Source organism: Lagenorhynchus albirostris, chromosome 3, assembly GCF_949774975.1.
Source record: "Lagenorhynchus albirostris chromosome 3, mLagAlb1.1, whole genome shotgun sequence".
Lineage (NCBI taxonomy): Eukaryota > Metazoa > Chordata > Mammalia > Artiodactyla > Delphinidae > Lagenorhynchus > Lagenorhynchus albirostris.
Genome location: NC_083097.1, coordinates 153,842,774 through 153,858,995, shown reverse-complemented (window position 1 = coordinate 153,858,995; position 16,222 = coordinate 153,842,774). Strand labels below are relative to the sequence as shown.

The 16,222-nt window shown below is 45.0% G+C and overlaps 1 protein-coding gene across 1 annotated transcript in view; it reads right to left on the bottom strand.

The window, feature by feature from the left end:
* Positions 1–14,578, bottom strand: part of RASGEF1C (RasGEF domain family member 1C) — a 97,454-nt gene extending 82,876 nt beyond the window's left edge. Inside the window, exon 1 of the mRNA XM_060146588.1 lies at positions 14,495–14,578. The gene's annotated coding sequence lies outside the window, so the exon portion shown is untranslated. The remainder of the gene's footprint in view (positions 1–14,494) is intronic.
* Positions 14,579–16,222: the final 1,644 nt, after the last annotated feature.

The following is a 16,222-nucleotide window of genomic DNA, read 5'->3' as shown; positions in this document are numbered from 1 at the left end:
TAATAAATAAAATCCCTATCAGTTCCTTGATGCATATCATAGTTATGACAGGGGAAATGATAGGGTGTCTTGGATTTGCTTTAAACACCTAACAGGACAGAGTACAAGTAAAGGAAGATGGGCTGTGAGCTAACAGTGTGGGATCCGGGAGATGAATGCATGGGATTCATGTTTATCCTATTCTTTACATGTTTAAGTTTTTGAGAATTTCCATAAAAAAAAAAGTTTTACTACAAACCTACAGTAATCAAAACAGTATGGTACTGGCACAAAAACAGAAATATAGGTCAGTGGAACAGAATAGAAAGTCCAGAGATAAACCCACACACCTATGGTCACCTAATCTATGACAAAGGAGCAAGAATACACAATGGAGAAAAGACAGTCTCTTCAATAAGTGGTGCTGGGAACACTAGACAGCTACATGTAAAAGAATGAAATTAGAACACTCCCTAACACCATACACTATAATAAACTCCAAATGGATTAAACATCTAAATATAAGGCTGGATACTATAAAACTCTTAGAATAAAACATAGGCAGAACACTCTTTGACATAAATCGCAGCAAGATCTTTTTGGAGCCACCTCCTACAGTAATGCAAATAAAAACAAAAATAAATAAATAGGACCTAGTTAAACTTAAAAGCTTTTGCACAGCAAAGGAAACCATAAACAAAATGAAAAGACAACCCACAGAATGGGATAAAATATTTTCAAATGAAGCAACCGACAAAGGATTAATCTCCAAAATATACAAACAGCTCATGCAGCTCTATGTCAAAAAAACAAACAACCCAATCAAAAAATGGGCAGAAGATCTAAACAGACATTTCTCCAAAGAAGACATACAGATAGCCAAGAAAGCACAAGAAAAGATGCTCAACATCACTAATTATTAGAGAAATGCAAATCAAAACTACAGTGAGGTCACCTCACACCTGTCAGAATGACCATCACCATAAAAATCTGCAAACAACAAATGCTGGAGAGGGTGTGGAGAAAAGGAACCCTCCTACACTGTTGGTGGAAATTTAAATTGGTGTAGCCACTATGGAGAATAGTATGGAGGTTCCTTAAAAAACTAAAAATAGGGCTTCCCTGGTGGCGCAGTGGTTGAGAGTCTGCCTGCCAATGCAGGGGACACGGGTTCGTGCCCCGGTCCGGGAAGATCCCACATGCCGCAGAGCGGCTGGGCCCGTGAGACACGGCCGCTGAGCCTGCGCGTCTGGAGCCTGTGCTCCGCAACGGGAGAGGCCACAACAGTGAGAGGCCCGCGTACAGCAAAAAAAAAAAAAAAAAAAACTAAAAATAGAGCTACCATATGATCCAGCAATCCAAATCCTGGGCAAATATCCAGAGAAAAGCATAATTTGAAAAGATACATGAACCCCAATGTTCATTGCAGCACTATACAATAGCCAGGACATGGAAGCAACCCAGATATCCATCGACAGAGCAATGGATAAAGAAGATGTGGTACATATATACAATGGAATATTACTCAGCCATAAAAAGAATGAAATAATGCCATTTGTAGCAACATGGATGGACCTAGAGATTATCATACTGACTGAAGGAGGTCAGACAGAGAAAGACAAATATCATATGATATCGCTTATATGTGGAATCTAAAAAAAGGGTACAAATGAGTTTATTTACAAAACAGAAATAGAGTTACAGATGTAGAAAACAGACTTATGGTTACTAGAGGGTAAGCGGGGGGGAGGGATAAGTTGGGAGACTGGAATTGACATATACTCAATACTATGTATAAAATAGATAACTGACCTACTGTATAGCACAGGGAATTCTACTCAATACTCTAATGGCCTACATGGGAAAAGAATGGACACATGTATATGTATAACTGATTCACTTTGCTGAACACCTGAAAGTAACACAACATTGTAAACCAACTATACTCCAATAAAAATTAAAAAAAAAAAAAAAAGTCTGTGACTTTCTCCCTGAAAGTCGCAGGGGGTCTGGGTGCCATGTGACCTTGGGCTGCCCTCCCTGTCTGAGCCAGGGGTGAAAATGGCCACAGGAAGGAATGAGGGCATTCCTCATTAAGGTGAGTAGCCACTGATCATATTTATTATATGCAATGTGCTGTTAATGACTCTGCTCATGAAATTGGTTATATATGGTGCAATAACCTAACTTGTTCCTTCCTCTTACACACTATTTGCAAAATATAAGTACATTTTCCCTGGCAAACATTTCAGAATTGCAACATGCAGACACCTAAAGTCCTTTTCTTCATCCAAAGTGCTAAAAGAATTTAGCTGCATTTATGCAGAAACATCTGTTCTCAAAGCATAGGCCACTGGGGGCCTGCAATTGACATCAGGGGAGCAGCTGTCACACACACTGTCGTCTCAGCCTCCTTAACCCTTTCGACAATCCCCCTTGCACATGTTCACACAAACCACCAAGTGTGCAATGTTTTATTCTTAAGGGGTTTGTCAGAGCAGCCGGTTGTCAGAACTCCTGAGCTGGGGAGCCTTCCCACATGACTGATGGATACTGCCATTAAACGTGAAGGAAGCGGAGAGTTCAACCATCCTCATGGAAATATGTCACAAGTGGATTGCACCTCCCGATCAGGGCTCCAGATCATGGATAACTCTGAGGATCAGAGCCAGGCACATATCCAAATCCGCCTGCCCAGGTGGTGTCTAGGTGTGTGAGTGTGCAGGGTGACCTGCCCTGCCCCTCGGAGCCTGGGGTCCTCCCTCTTGGCTCCTGTGCCTTGCTCTCTAGTGTTTTTGTTCTGCTGAAGATTGGCAGGGAAACTGGGCAGTGGCTGGTTCAGAAGGCCCAGAGAGCCCTCCTGAGCTGTGCTCCCAGCCTTGTGCAGGATGGCAGTGACAGAGTGGCCCAGTGCCTGTCCTCAAGCTGCTCACAGCCAAGATGCAGAGAGCAGGCACTGAGCTGCCAGGGTCTCTCGTGCCAGGGGCCTGGACCCTTGCTCCTTCTTCCTTGCTTACCTGACCACCACATTTTGCCTAACTGCTGTTTGAGCTTCCATAGCAGCTGAGGTATAGCCTCCTCCTGGAAGGCTCTCTTGAGTTGACCCTGACTATGGCCCTCTCTCACCCACACATGAGGTAGGGGACATTGCCGCCCTGCACCTGCACCAGGGCCTGCTACAGAGCAGTACTCCGGTGATCTGGTGGTTTGATTAACTTAGTGGTCTCCAAAGTAGGAAGTGTGTCCCCAGAGTAAAGACCAACATGAGGAACTTGGGAAGAAAATGTGAGAACTCCTTTTAACATTTTAGCATTCACTTAAAGTGATTTTGTTATGAAATGTTTGTTACATAAAAAGATTATCTGTAACATATAAGTTATGAAGCATGATAACAAAGTTAGATGCCTGGAGGCCCTCCACACAATCAGGCGGTGGAATGTTGTCAACCCCTCCTGTGCTATCCTCCCAACCCACCCTACTTTCATCATTCCCACTATCTGGAATTTTTTTTTTATCAACTCATATAACTTAACAGCAAAAAACAATTTTTTTTAAACAATTTGATTTAAAAATGGGCAGAATATCTGAATAGATATTCTTCTAAAGAAGACATACAGATGGTCAATAGTTATATGAAAAGATGTTCAACATAGCTAATCATCAGGGAAATGCAAATCAAATTCACAATGAGATATCACCTCACAAATGTTAGGGTGGCTACTATAAAAAAGACAAGAAATAACAAGTGTTGGTGAGGAGGTGGAGAAAAGGGAACCCTTGTGCACTATTGGTGGGAATTTAAATTGGTGCAGCCACTTTAAAAAACAGCATGGACGTTCCTAAAAAATTAAAAATAGAACTACCATATGATCCAGAAATTCCACCCGAAGGAAACAAAAACACTGACTTAAAAAGATATCTGCCCCCTCCCGTTCATTGCAGAATTATTCACAATAGCCAAGACATGGAAACAACCTAAGTGTCCATCAATGGGTTAATGGATAAAGAAAATGTGGTATATTTATATATATACAATGGAATATTATGCAGACATAAAAAAAGAATAAAATCCTACCATTTGTGACAACATGGATGGACCTTGAGGGCATTATGTTAAGTGAAATAAATCAGACAGAGAAAGACAAATACTGTATGATCTCACTTATATGTGGAATCTAAAACAAAACAGAACAAAAAAGTTGAGCTCATAGATACAGAGAACAGATTGGTGGTTGTCAAGGTGGGGGTGGGGGTGAGTGAAATGGGTGAAGGGGGTCAAAGGGACAAACTTCCAGTTATAAAATAAATAAGTCCTGGGCATGTAATGTACAGCATGCCGACTATAGTTAACAAAACTGTATTGTATATTTGCAAGTTGCTAAGAGTATATATCTTACAAGAAAAAAATTTATCCCAGAAATACATATCCCTAAACAATATACTGTATGGTTTAATTGCTTTTAAGTTTTATAAAAAACTGGTGTGTGGACTTCCCTGGTGGCGCAGTGGTTAAGAATCCGCCTGCCAATGCAGGGGGACACGGGTTCGAGCCCTGGTCTGGGAAGATCCCACATGCCACAGAGCAACTAAGCCTGTGCGCCACAACTACTGAGCCTGTGCTCTTGAGTCACGGGCCACTACTGAAGCCCGTGCGCCTAGAGCCCGTGCTCCGCAACGAGAAGCCACCACATTGAGAAGCCCGTGCACCGCAACAAACAGTAGCCCCTGCTCGCTGCAACTAGAGAAAGCCTGTGGGCAGCAATGAAGACCCAACACAGCCAACAAAAATAAAAAAAAATTTTTAAAAACGGCGTCGTTCTGTACACAGTACTAGTGACTTGATTTTTTGCACTTACCATGATGGATGAAGATTACATCCATACAATGCTTCTAAGAGTCTGCTCTCTGACTGTTCATATGTGAGTGTTCCATAATTTCTTTTTCCATTTTCCTGCCAATGGAACATAGGTTGGTTCCAGTTATTGCTGCTTAGAGCAGGGGTCTAGGAGTACATGCACACACAATTCTCTTGGGGACACATCAGCAGTGGAACTGCTCCTTTGCAGGATATGCTACAAGTATATATATTCAAGCTCACTGGATAATTCTCAGCTGTTTTGCAAACTGGTCATACCAATTTACACTCCCACACATAGATCAGAAGGGTTTCTACTGATCCACAATGTCTCCAGCATTTATTACCCCACATATTAAATTTGCTTATTGAATGAGTGTGCAATAGTGTTTCTTTCTTAAATATTTGATAGAATTCACTGGGAAAGCCACGTGACATTTTCTTTCTGGGAAAGTTTTTAATTATAAATTCAATTTCTTTAACAGAAATAGAATTGTTCAGATTTTCTACTTCTTCTTGTGTCAATTTTGGTTTTGTCTTTCAAGGCATTTGTTCCTTTTATCAATTGTATTGATATAAAGTACTTCATAAAAATCTCCTGTTGTCCTTTTAATGTCTGTAGAATATTGATAAATTGTATTTTCGCCTAGTTAGTCTTAGAATTTATCAATTTTATTAACCTTTTCAAAAGGTTTTTTTCTCTACTGTTAGTTTTCTATTTCACTTATTTCCATTCTAATGAGAATGTTTATAAACAACCTGACACACCTTGCCTGATAGATAGTAAGCACTCAGAGAGGCACTCCTGGTTGAGCCCAGCTCAGCCATGAAACTGGGCAGCTGCTTAGCATGTGGGTGGTCAAATGAATGGACAGACAGGTGGCTGAGCAGAGAGTAGAGGCCTCATAAAGACAGAAAAGAGGGCAGGCCACACTGCTTAAGAATAGCCCAGGCTGTAAACATCTCAGACCATAAACAGCATAGACCAAGTGCCAAGGCCCACACTGGCTAGATTACCCTGCAAAGTCCACTTATATCCCTGAGCCTCTGTTTCCTCAGAGGAAAGGAAAGTAGACGGAAGTTGCTATGAGGCCACAGGTACACAGCTGCTGGCACTGTGCAGGTGCTTCAACCATCAAAGACAGAAGTGGCCATTTAATTACTATTTTTTAGCCAGACTCATGTACTTTTGAATGTTGCCTGGATTTAAAAACAAAAAATGAACAATTTACTGACCAAATTAACCAAGTACATAATGACTCTGCAGGGGCAATATTTAGCTGATTCCAAGAGGCTGCATTCCTTCCAGTCCTTGGCGAGATCCCTTGTTTATAAGGCAGGAATTCACCAATTAGGATGATCCCTGGTGCCAGGACTGAAAGGCCTTTAACTGACAACACTGGAGCCTGTGTTAGCTTTACTCAAAAATAATAAAATGAAGGTGACACCCCCCACCCCAAGTTCATGGACCTTTCACAGGTTAGTCCATAAGACTCTTCCTGGCTAAGTTTATGTGGTTTGGCAGTCTGGGGTATACCTGGTGGTGCCTGGGGTAGTATGACCCTAAGGAAATCACGGAGATGACATGACACACACGAGAGGGCTCCTTTCTACAGGCCCCGGCCCCAGGGAGCTCTGCAGGGCAAAGGAGGGTCAGGCCACTTTTCGTCATCATTACCAAAAGTGAGGGATGCATGCTGGGTCACCAGGAACGGAAGGGAATAAGCACAGAGTGGATGCCTCTTTTGCACCAGGCACCGGCATTATGGGCCCCATTTGGTGTTTGAAATCCAAAGTGATCCTCGGAGTGTAAGAGCAGTCACCCAGTGAGGAAGCAGTGGGTTCAAACCCCAGTCTCTGTGACCTGGGTGCCTTGTGCTATCTCTGGTTCCCTCGGGAATCTTTGGGGGCCCTGCATGAAAGGGGCATGGTGGGGCACCTTTGCAGAAAAAGAGAACCCTCTGAGGTAGAGCCAGGCCCACAGGGCCAGGCCCAAAGGCCAAGGGTGTATTGACAGTAACAGGAAGGAGACTGGGAATGATGCCTGAAGGATGGGAAGGGAAATGGAGGCCAGAGCCTAAAATTTCCAGAGGATGCCTGACGAAAGCCTTCAGCCCCAGGTTCCTCAGCCTCTCCCCGCAAAACCCCTCCCCTCATGCTCCTGGCAGATGCCCTGGCCTCCAGGAGGGCACAGGACACACAGTCCGAAGGTGACATGCATCACAGTTGGTAATTTTAAAGCAATTTCAACCCAAAACAGTTAACCTGAATCAAGTTTTGAGAAAGGAGTCCAATAAACCCAGGTTATCAGAGAAAATTCATGTAGATCCTTCAAAACAACACAGGAAATATCAACCAAAAAATATGAAGAAACCATTGTGGATTAAACAGACTCTAACAGACACGACAAACAAGGGCAATACCTGATCACTGATTGGATCTTGGATATAAAAATAAGACCCATAAAACATCACTGGGGCAACTGTTGAAAGCTGACTATGGACTGTTTATGAGAAACGTGTTAATATTAAGTTTCTTGAGTGTGATACCTGAATAGAGGTTTTGTAGGAGAACATCCTTGTTCTAAGGGGATGCTGATGTCTTTAGGCAAAGGGCATGATTCCAGTAACTAACTCTTCAATGGTTCAGCAAAAGTAATGAGCAATGAGATAAAGCACATGCTCCAAGATATTAACAAGTGAGGTATTTAGGTGAAGAGTACATCATTCTTTATGAAGCTTTCCAAGTAAAAAGTTTGGGGACATCTCTGGGCCCCCATAGTTAACAGCAATCAGCTAAATCCAAACCTCTCCATAAAGATGAACCAAAAGAGCAAATAAAAGCACCCACACCCAGGCCTGGAACATGATCAGGAGGCAGGCTGCTGCCTACCTGAAATTGGATGAAAGAGACCCAACTTGCAAAGCCTGCTCCAGAGCCCGCTGGTATTGAGGGTCAGGCAGAGACCACGTGGGAAAGAGGAGCAGGGAGCTAGGTCCAAGACCTTAGAAAAAATAACACCAGAAGGAGAAAGTCCCACCTGCATGGGGAAATTCTGAGAGCAGGTCTGAGACCAGGGGGGATCAAGGCACTGAATACTAGGGAATTGAAAGGGGACAAAGTGTGTGGGACCAGAGGCGGCTGTCTTGGAACTTTCCTGCTTCTAGGAGATGTGGCTCTGAAGTAGAGGCCCTTGGAGGTTTGGTGATAGTAGATAGGAAGAAGTAGCATGGAAATTCAAGGACCTACAGAAGCAAAAGTAAACACAGAAGACACATAACCATCCCAAAGCCTTAAAGACACCAAGTAGGGATACTGCGCTTCTCTAAACCAACAGAAGAGGGAATTCTTGAACTAAGAAACCTGATGTTATCCATATGACCAACTCCTGCCTACATTCATTTTATTATTACCAGTCCCAGCTAACCTAAAGACATTTCTAAGTTAACAGAAGGTAACAGACAATACCCATACAAACCAATTTAAGGTTGACAACCATTTAAGAATGACAATCATTCTCCCCACAAATCAATTCACAGGGGAACAATTTAATAATGCCCCAACTTGAACTGCCTTAAGAAAAGATTCATATATGAAAAATAACATCTGAAGTATAAATTTGATACGGACCAAAAAATAGGTAAACGTGAAACTAGAGTTTCCCAAACTCAGGAAAGAAAATGAAAGACAAAATCAACTCAGAACTGAACACTAAATTAGAAGCTCTCTTAGGGAGAATAGATTTGACTGAAAATTTTTTAAATGCTCATTGAGGAAATGAATGAAAACAACCACAAAACAGCAGTGAAGAGAACCATAAAGAAAGTGATAGATATAGAAGACAGGCAAAAAAAAAAAAAAAAGATCTAGCATACAGACATATTACTGGAAGAAAAAAATTTTAACATTTAAAATTATTATCCAAGAAAACTTTCTGGAAATGAAAGAAGACTTGACTCTGCATAGTCAAAGCCCCCACTTATACTTGAGAAAACATCTCAAATGCTCAACTCCAAGACTTTTCCTAGTAAAATGATTAGACGTTAAAGGTAAAGAAAAAAATAATCCTTTGGAGCTCTAAGAAAAATGATCAAGTCACTCACAAAGGGAAGGAAGGCATGTTTATTTCAGACTTCTTGTCAACAACATGTAAGAAATACCATCCAGAGCAGCATTTTAACAAACTCAAGGAAAGAAAGTGTAGGTCAGGATCCTATAACCAGCCAAGCTATCCTTCAAGTATCAGGGTTACAGAAAACATATTGAACATGAAAGAAATCAGGGACTATTGAACTCATGAGCCCTTCCTGGAAAACCCATTGGAAGCTAAGCTTTATCAAACCAAGAGATGACTGGGGAAACTTTAGCAAAAAGAAATATTAGCAAACAGAATCCAACACCATTGTGGTGGACAGACTCTAGGGTGACCATGATCCCTATATCTCCTGGTATTCATGCCTTGGGTGCGGATGGAACCTTTGACATTCCTCTAGCCAACAGAATATAGAAAAAGTGATGGGATATCACCTCCTGATTCCCCTGCACAGGACTCTGTCTAGCAAATTTACTCTAGAGGCTCTCTTTGCTGGCCTGATAAAGAGGCCATGCTGGGGAAGTCCATGTGGCAAGAACCACAGGTGGTCCCCAGGAACTGTGGGTGGCCTCCAGAAGCTGAGAGCAGACTCCAACCACCAGCAAACACTTAAGCTGTCAGTCCTGCAACCACAAAGAACTGAAGTTGGCTAACAACCATATGAGTGGAAAAGCTAATCCATTCCTAGTTAAGCCTCTGGATGAAAACCCAGTCCTGGCTAACACCAGCAGGAACCCAGCTAAGCCACGCCTGGACTTCAAATCTACAGAAACTATGAGATGATATATGTGTGTTGTTTTAAGCCACTACATTTATGGTAATGCATTACACAGCCATAGAGCAATAGATAGCTAATCCAACCATATCAAAATATATCATGCCTAGTGGTTTCTATTCCATGAATGCAAAGATGGCTTAATATTCATATTAATCAATTTTGTGTCTTATTGTTTGCCTCACTCTCATCCCAGACCTGATATTAGGAAATCCATTAATATCATTCATCTTATTAATTATGCTAAGGAGAAATATCATAATTGTCTCCACAGATGTCTTCAACAAAAATCTATACCCATTCCTTACTTTAAGAAACCACCCAATAAAATAGAAATTAATGGATACTCCATATATATATATGTGTGTGTGTATATATATATATATTCGTACCCTAAAGTCAGCATCCTTCTTAGTGGAATAAGTATTAGAGGTCTTTTTACTAAGGTCAAGAGCAAGGTAAGAGTGCCTATTATATCCAATATTTAATACTGAATTAGAGGTTTTTAGCTAATTTAATTAGATAAGAGAAAGCAATTAGATGCATAAAAATCAGTAAAGAAGTAAAACTATTTCAATTTTCACATGACAGAATATATGAACTATCTAACAGAGTCTAACAACAAAATAAATTTAATGAGGTAGATAGATATAAAATAATATACACGTAGACAATAAGAAGTTACAAGATATAATGGAAAAAAACCTTTTATAATAGCAACAAACAAGGTAAAATACTCATGAATAAACCTGACAAAGAATGTGAAGAAAACTTCTAAATGCTCCTGAAAGTGGTCTTGAACAAGTAAAAGGTTAAATAGTCTTGAACACAAAGGAAGACATTCCTTGTTTTTGGATAAGATGACTCAACTTCATAAAAACATCAATTATCCTGAAGTTATACATAAATTTAATACGATCCTAACAAGAGATACCAGCAACATGTTGGAATAGCTAGGAAATCCCTGAAATTAAAAGCAGTGGAAGGAGGATTAGCCCTACCAGATATCAAAACACAATAATGGGTATTGAGTTCAATCTCTTTCCTCTGTTGCAATAGTTGTAGATAGTCTTCCTTGCTGTTCATACACACACACACACACACACACACACACACACACACACACACAGTAATTCCTACGTGTGAGACCAGCATATGATGGGACAGAGGTGTGAGACAGACTAGAAAGCCCAGAAATAGGTCCAACTGCATTTGGATGTTTAGTATATGATACAGATGTATTTCAGATCACTTGGAGAAAAGATGGCCTTTTAAATAAATCGTGTTGGGATAGAGGGATAGACATTTGGAAAAAGATTACATTGGATCTGTAAACTAAGTACAAAACCAAACGAGTATTGGAAAACATAGGTGAATTCCATTACAACTGAGTGTGAGAAAAGCCTTTCTAACTAGGATTCAAAATCTAGATGCAATAAATGAAGGATGATTAAATCAACTATCTAAAAATAGAAAGCTTTTAATGGCAAAACCCACCATAAACAAGTTAAAAAAACCTGGGAGAAATAGTTGCAATATAACAAAGATAAAGCACTAAATAAATATCTCTAATATGTATTTTGAACAAATTTTTAAATCCAAGTTAAAGAATCTCCCCAAATGCAAAAGGAAATGGACAAAATATATGGACAGGCAATTCGCAGAAAAAGGTACTCAGATGACTCGTAAACAAATGAAAAGCTGTCTAATTTCACTCATAATAATAGGAATGTAAATTAAGATGCACTGAAATACTATTTACTGGCTCTTAGATCCACGAGGGTGTGGGAGAAATAGACACTGTGATACCTTGCTGGTAGGAGTGCAAAATTTGGGAAGAGGGGAATCGAGAATAGTTAACAAAATAAATATTTATTTACTCTTCCTTCTTGGAATTAATAATATGCTTCCACAAACACAAGCAACCTATAGGCAAGGTTATCCATTACTCCACTATTTTTAATAGCAAAGGCCTGAAAAAAACCAAATGCCCATCCATAAGACAGTTGAATAAGTAGGGAACAGCCTCAGAATGGAGTACTATGTGGCTCTACAAAAGAATGAGGGAAGTCTCTGTGAACTGGTAAAAAGATATTTTTAACTGAAAAAACCAAGGCACAAAAAAGATGTACATGCTAACTTTTGTAATAATGCATGAGTGGCTTATTTTGCAAAAGAGACCCAGCAAGAATAAACCAGAAATGATTTCAAATGATTACCCATGGTATGGGAACAAGAAGGAAGAAACAGGGATGGGATTGAGACTTCTAAGTACAGCTTTTCTTCTTTTCTTTTTCTTTTTTTTAGTTTTGACCTTTGGATCATGTAAAACAAATGTTTTACATATTCAAAAAAAAAGTATATCATAAAGACTAAAGGGAAAAAAACCCACCAAACTGTGTGCAAACACAAACAGATGAAACTAATGGTATATCAAATTGAGAACATACTCACATAGTGATGACTTTAACAGCCAAAGAAATCCTGAACTTGACCTGGTAGATTTTGATTGGTAGTGGTTTGGATGTAGTGATTCTGAAACTATTCTGGGTGTATTCTAGGATTAAGCAAATTATTACATATATTTATATTCTGTGGGAACCAGGTTCTTACTGTGGGAGAAAGGACATGGAAACATTAACTTTTAGTTTTAAAAAAAGAGCTCTTGGCTCAGTCCACTGAGAAGGCCTAGAGCCAATGACGCCAAGGTAGCAATGAGCACATCTAATGCCCAGATACTGGTTTCTAACCCCACTCCCAAGCCCCACTGAAAGACACCAAGGCTTCTTGAGAAATGGCTGACTCTAGGTCTGAGTCAAAGTACAAGTGAGAGCTGGAATAATATTCAAAAACTTATGGGAACATGTCAAAGGATGCAGAGACCAACCTGAACACCCAGCCCAAACAGCCAGCATCTCTTCTCTACAAATTCGGGGCAGGCAGGTACTCCTTCCCCTGCCGGGTGCAGGGAGATCTGAGATTGGCGCCCAGAAGGATGCAGGAAGTGGGGCAGTGCTTGAGACCAAACCAGGCTCTCTTGTCCACCGCAGCTAACAACTCCACCACCTGCCGAAGACCCTGCCCTTCTCATGCCCCTGGCCTTGCCAGGATGGCAGACTCCACATCCAGCAGCCAGTTGTCTCATCCTTGAAAACCCCTGCTCCCTCTCCTGCCCCCTGCAGTCCTCTCCACCCACCTCAGGGAAGTCCTTTCAATACTCACAACTCTAAACCCTCCAGGGTTTGCCCACTGCACCCAGAGGAAAATTCAAACTCCACAGCTCACAAAACTGGCTCTGTTCCAGCTCCTCCCACCCACCACCTGTGCCTGCTTCAGGGGCCTTGCACCCTCAGATCTTTTTGTGGGAGTTCACATCACAGCCAGTGGTCACTGCTCAGAGACACAGTCCCTGACCAGGATAAGGCTCCCCACCCCCCTCCCCCAGTCCCTACCCTAATTACCCGGTTTTATTTTCTTCCTACCACTTACCTTCTGCCATGACCTTGGTTTTTCCCTTGATTACTTGTTCAGCTTCCTTCTCCCACACCTGCTTGTAAGCACTCACTGGGGCCAGGAGCAGATACCATACAGTAGGAGCTCCACGGATGCTCTAGGCGAGTGAGCCAACAACCCCAGCCACTCCTCTGACTCAGTGGCTGGAGTATGGCTTTTGGAACCAGTCCTACCACCGTTGAAACCCCAGCTTTGCCACTTCATGGTCCTGAGACCTTGAATAAGTCCTGTCACCTCTCTAAGCCTCGGTTACTTCAACTCTAAGATGGGGACACAGCACCTGCCCTGCAGGAAAATCTTCCCAGGACACTTCTCTGACTCCTAAGGCTCAGCAGAACACCTGCCTCAGGGGCCCAGGAGGCAGGGGCGGGGGAGCAGGGGTGAGCCTCTCCACCACCCCAAGCTGGCTTGTCTGTCTTTTCAACATTTCTCCCCACGCTGAGCCTGGGGCAGGGTCGGGAGCCTCCCCTTGCCTCTTCCCCTCCCCGCCTCCCTTTCCCTACCTGAACACAGAGAGGAGTGGACTACGGGTTCCCTGGCCCTGCCTGCCGTCACTGAGTGAGGGACACACCCAGAACCCGGAGCTGACCCCACTGTCCCTGCAGGCTCTCTGGCGGCAGCATTGATCCTTTCCTCAATCCGATCCCAGCTTCAGAGACAACACCACCCTCTTCTCCCACAGACAAGGCCCTTTCCCTTCTTCGCAACCACTCGGCAGGTCAGCCTTACTGTTCCTATTTCGCAGCTCGGGAAACTGAGGTCTAGTGTTGGGGAGGCCTTGGGTCCAGGCTGGCTTTTCTTTCCTGCCATCCGAACAACTGAGGAAGCTTGCTGCTCGCGACGAGTCAAGTGGAGGGGCGCGCGCGGCACAGCCGGGTCTCTAGCCACGGCGGCTGGGGGTGTGCCCTCCGCCGGTCCCCTCCCGGTCGCCACCCCTGCCCACGCACCCGCGCCCCTCGGGGCACACTCCCCGCGCGCCTCGCAGCCCCTCCCATCTTCCACCACCACTGCCGCGAGGGCTGCACACTCCCGCGCGCCGTGGCTTCACGGCCGGCCGGCCGGCCGGCCACGCGCACTGTCACCCGCGCGTCCACTTGTGCCCCAGGTCAACCCTGCGCGTCCCCGCGCAGCGGCCCGGACACCCGCCGTCCCGTCAGGCTCGCAGCCCCGCACCTCCGCGTCGCGACCTACCAGGCACTCGCGCCCCGCCGCCGCCGCAGCCCCTCCCAGAGCCCCTGCCCGCAGCGCCCGTGTCCCGCCCGGCCGTGCCCCAACTCACCGGCTCCCGGTGCGCCCAACCCCGGAGCCCGACCCATGGGCAGCGCCCGCCGCGGCCGCTGGCAGCCGCGGCGCTGCGGACCCGGGCCGCTGCCCGCTGCCTGCCGCCCGCGCGGCTCCTGGGCGCAGCCCGCCTTGCGCTGGCGGCCGGCCCTGTAGCAGCGCGGCGCGGCGGCCCCTCGCGGCAGCAAGGGGAAGCGCAGGGCGGGCAGGGCGAGGGGAGGGGCTGCGGGAGCCCCTGCCGGGCGGTCCCATTCCCATTCCCTCCTGAGGCCTCCCATACCCGAGGTGTCCCTGCTCACCAGGCCTCTCCTCTGCTGCAGGCCTCAGGGTCAAGGCAACACGTCCAGACTTGCATTCAGAACCCTCAGCTGTGACTCGCCTCCCACCCCCGTGGAGGGGGACCCACTACAAGCATCAGATGCCAACCCCCTCTGCCACAGCATGGCTCCTGCTGGACTCTGCACCTGAACTGCCCCTCCACCGACTCCCTCACCTGGAAAACCCCTGACACCCTAAAATCTGGTTCATCTCTTTTCCTCAAGGCTAGGCTCTGGCCACCCCTCTGGACTCTGCTCCTGAGGTGGCTACTGAACTGTGGTTTGTCTGTGCCCCTGTGTCTGGTGGGCACAGGGTGGGCATCAAAGGGTGGGGAAGAGTGCTCATCAACCCCCAAGCGGCTTCTGTAGGGGAGGTGGTCCCGGGAACTGGCCCACTGGGAGGGTGGGTCACCACTGTGAAGACACTGGGCTACTAAGAGGATAACTAAGAGGATAACCGGTGTGCTATTTCACTTTTAGAATGGAGGAGGGCGCCTGAACAAGATCCAGTGACCTTTCTCAGCTGGCTCCACCTGGACATTAAATGTGTCCTGGTTTGCCCCAGTGTAGAGGTCAGGATAGCTGTCTTCTGCTTTAGTCAGGACCTGCCTGAGGAGATGTGGCAGGTCACCCAACCCAACTAGCTTTAGCAAAAATAATTTATTGGCTCATGAAGCATTAAAAGTCCAGGTATTCTGCTTTCAGGAATAGTTAGATGCAGACGCTTAAACATTATGAATAGGAATCCACCTCTCCCATCTCCCAGAGCTTCTATGGCAGAATGGCCCCTAGCAGCCCTGGGTTGACACCCTCAGAAAGAGCACACGTGCCTGATATTCCCAAGAGAGCCCAGAGCTGCCGCACGGGCTCTGAGGAGGCCAGTTCTGGCTATTTCCAAAGACCTGAAGAATGAGGGTTACAGGCCTGGGTGTTGCTTCCCTGGAGCTGAGGGTGAAGTAGCCCTTGTGCTAAGCCTGATGATGGAGCAGGGCTCTGCTCTAGCATGCCCCAAGGGCTGTTTCCAGGAGACTGGACAAATGAAAACAACAGAGTCCAGCCAGTATCTTGCACAGTTGGCAAAACTGAGGCCTGGAGACAGCAGGCATCTGCCTGGGGCTCATAGATGTATTAGGGCAGGTGGGTTGGTTGGGCTGGGCAGGGAAGCAGCAGGGCCTTGTGACAAGGCTAGGGCCAGAGGCTGGTCCCAGTGAGGATCATGCCTGAAACCAGTGCTGATGACCAGGCTGTGGTGCAGGGGAAGAAGAAACAGAGGCAGGTTGGGGGAGGTTCCCAGCACAAAGATTCACCTCAGGGCTTAGGCGCTAAGGCCAGTCCTGAGGCCAGTGGGTCTTCTCTGATTCTCACCCCATGCCCCAAACCCTCAGGTCAGGCCTCAGAGACATGCTGGG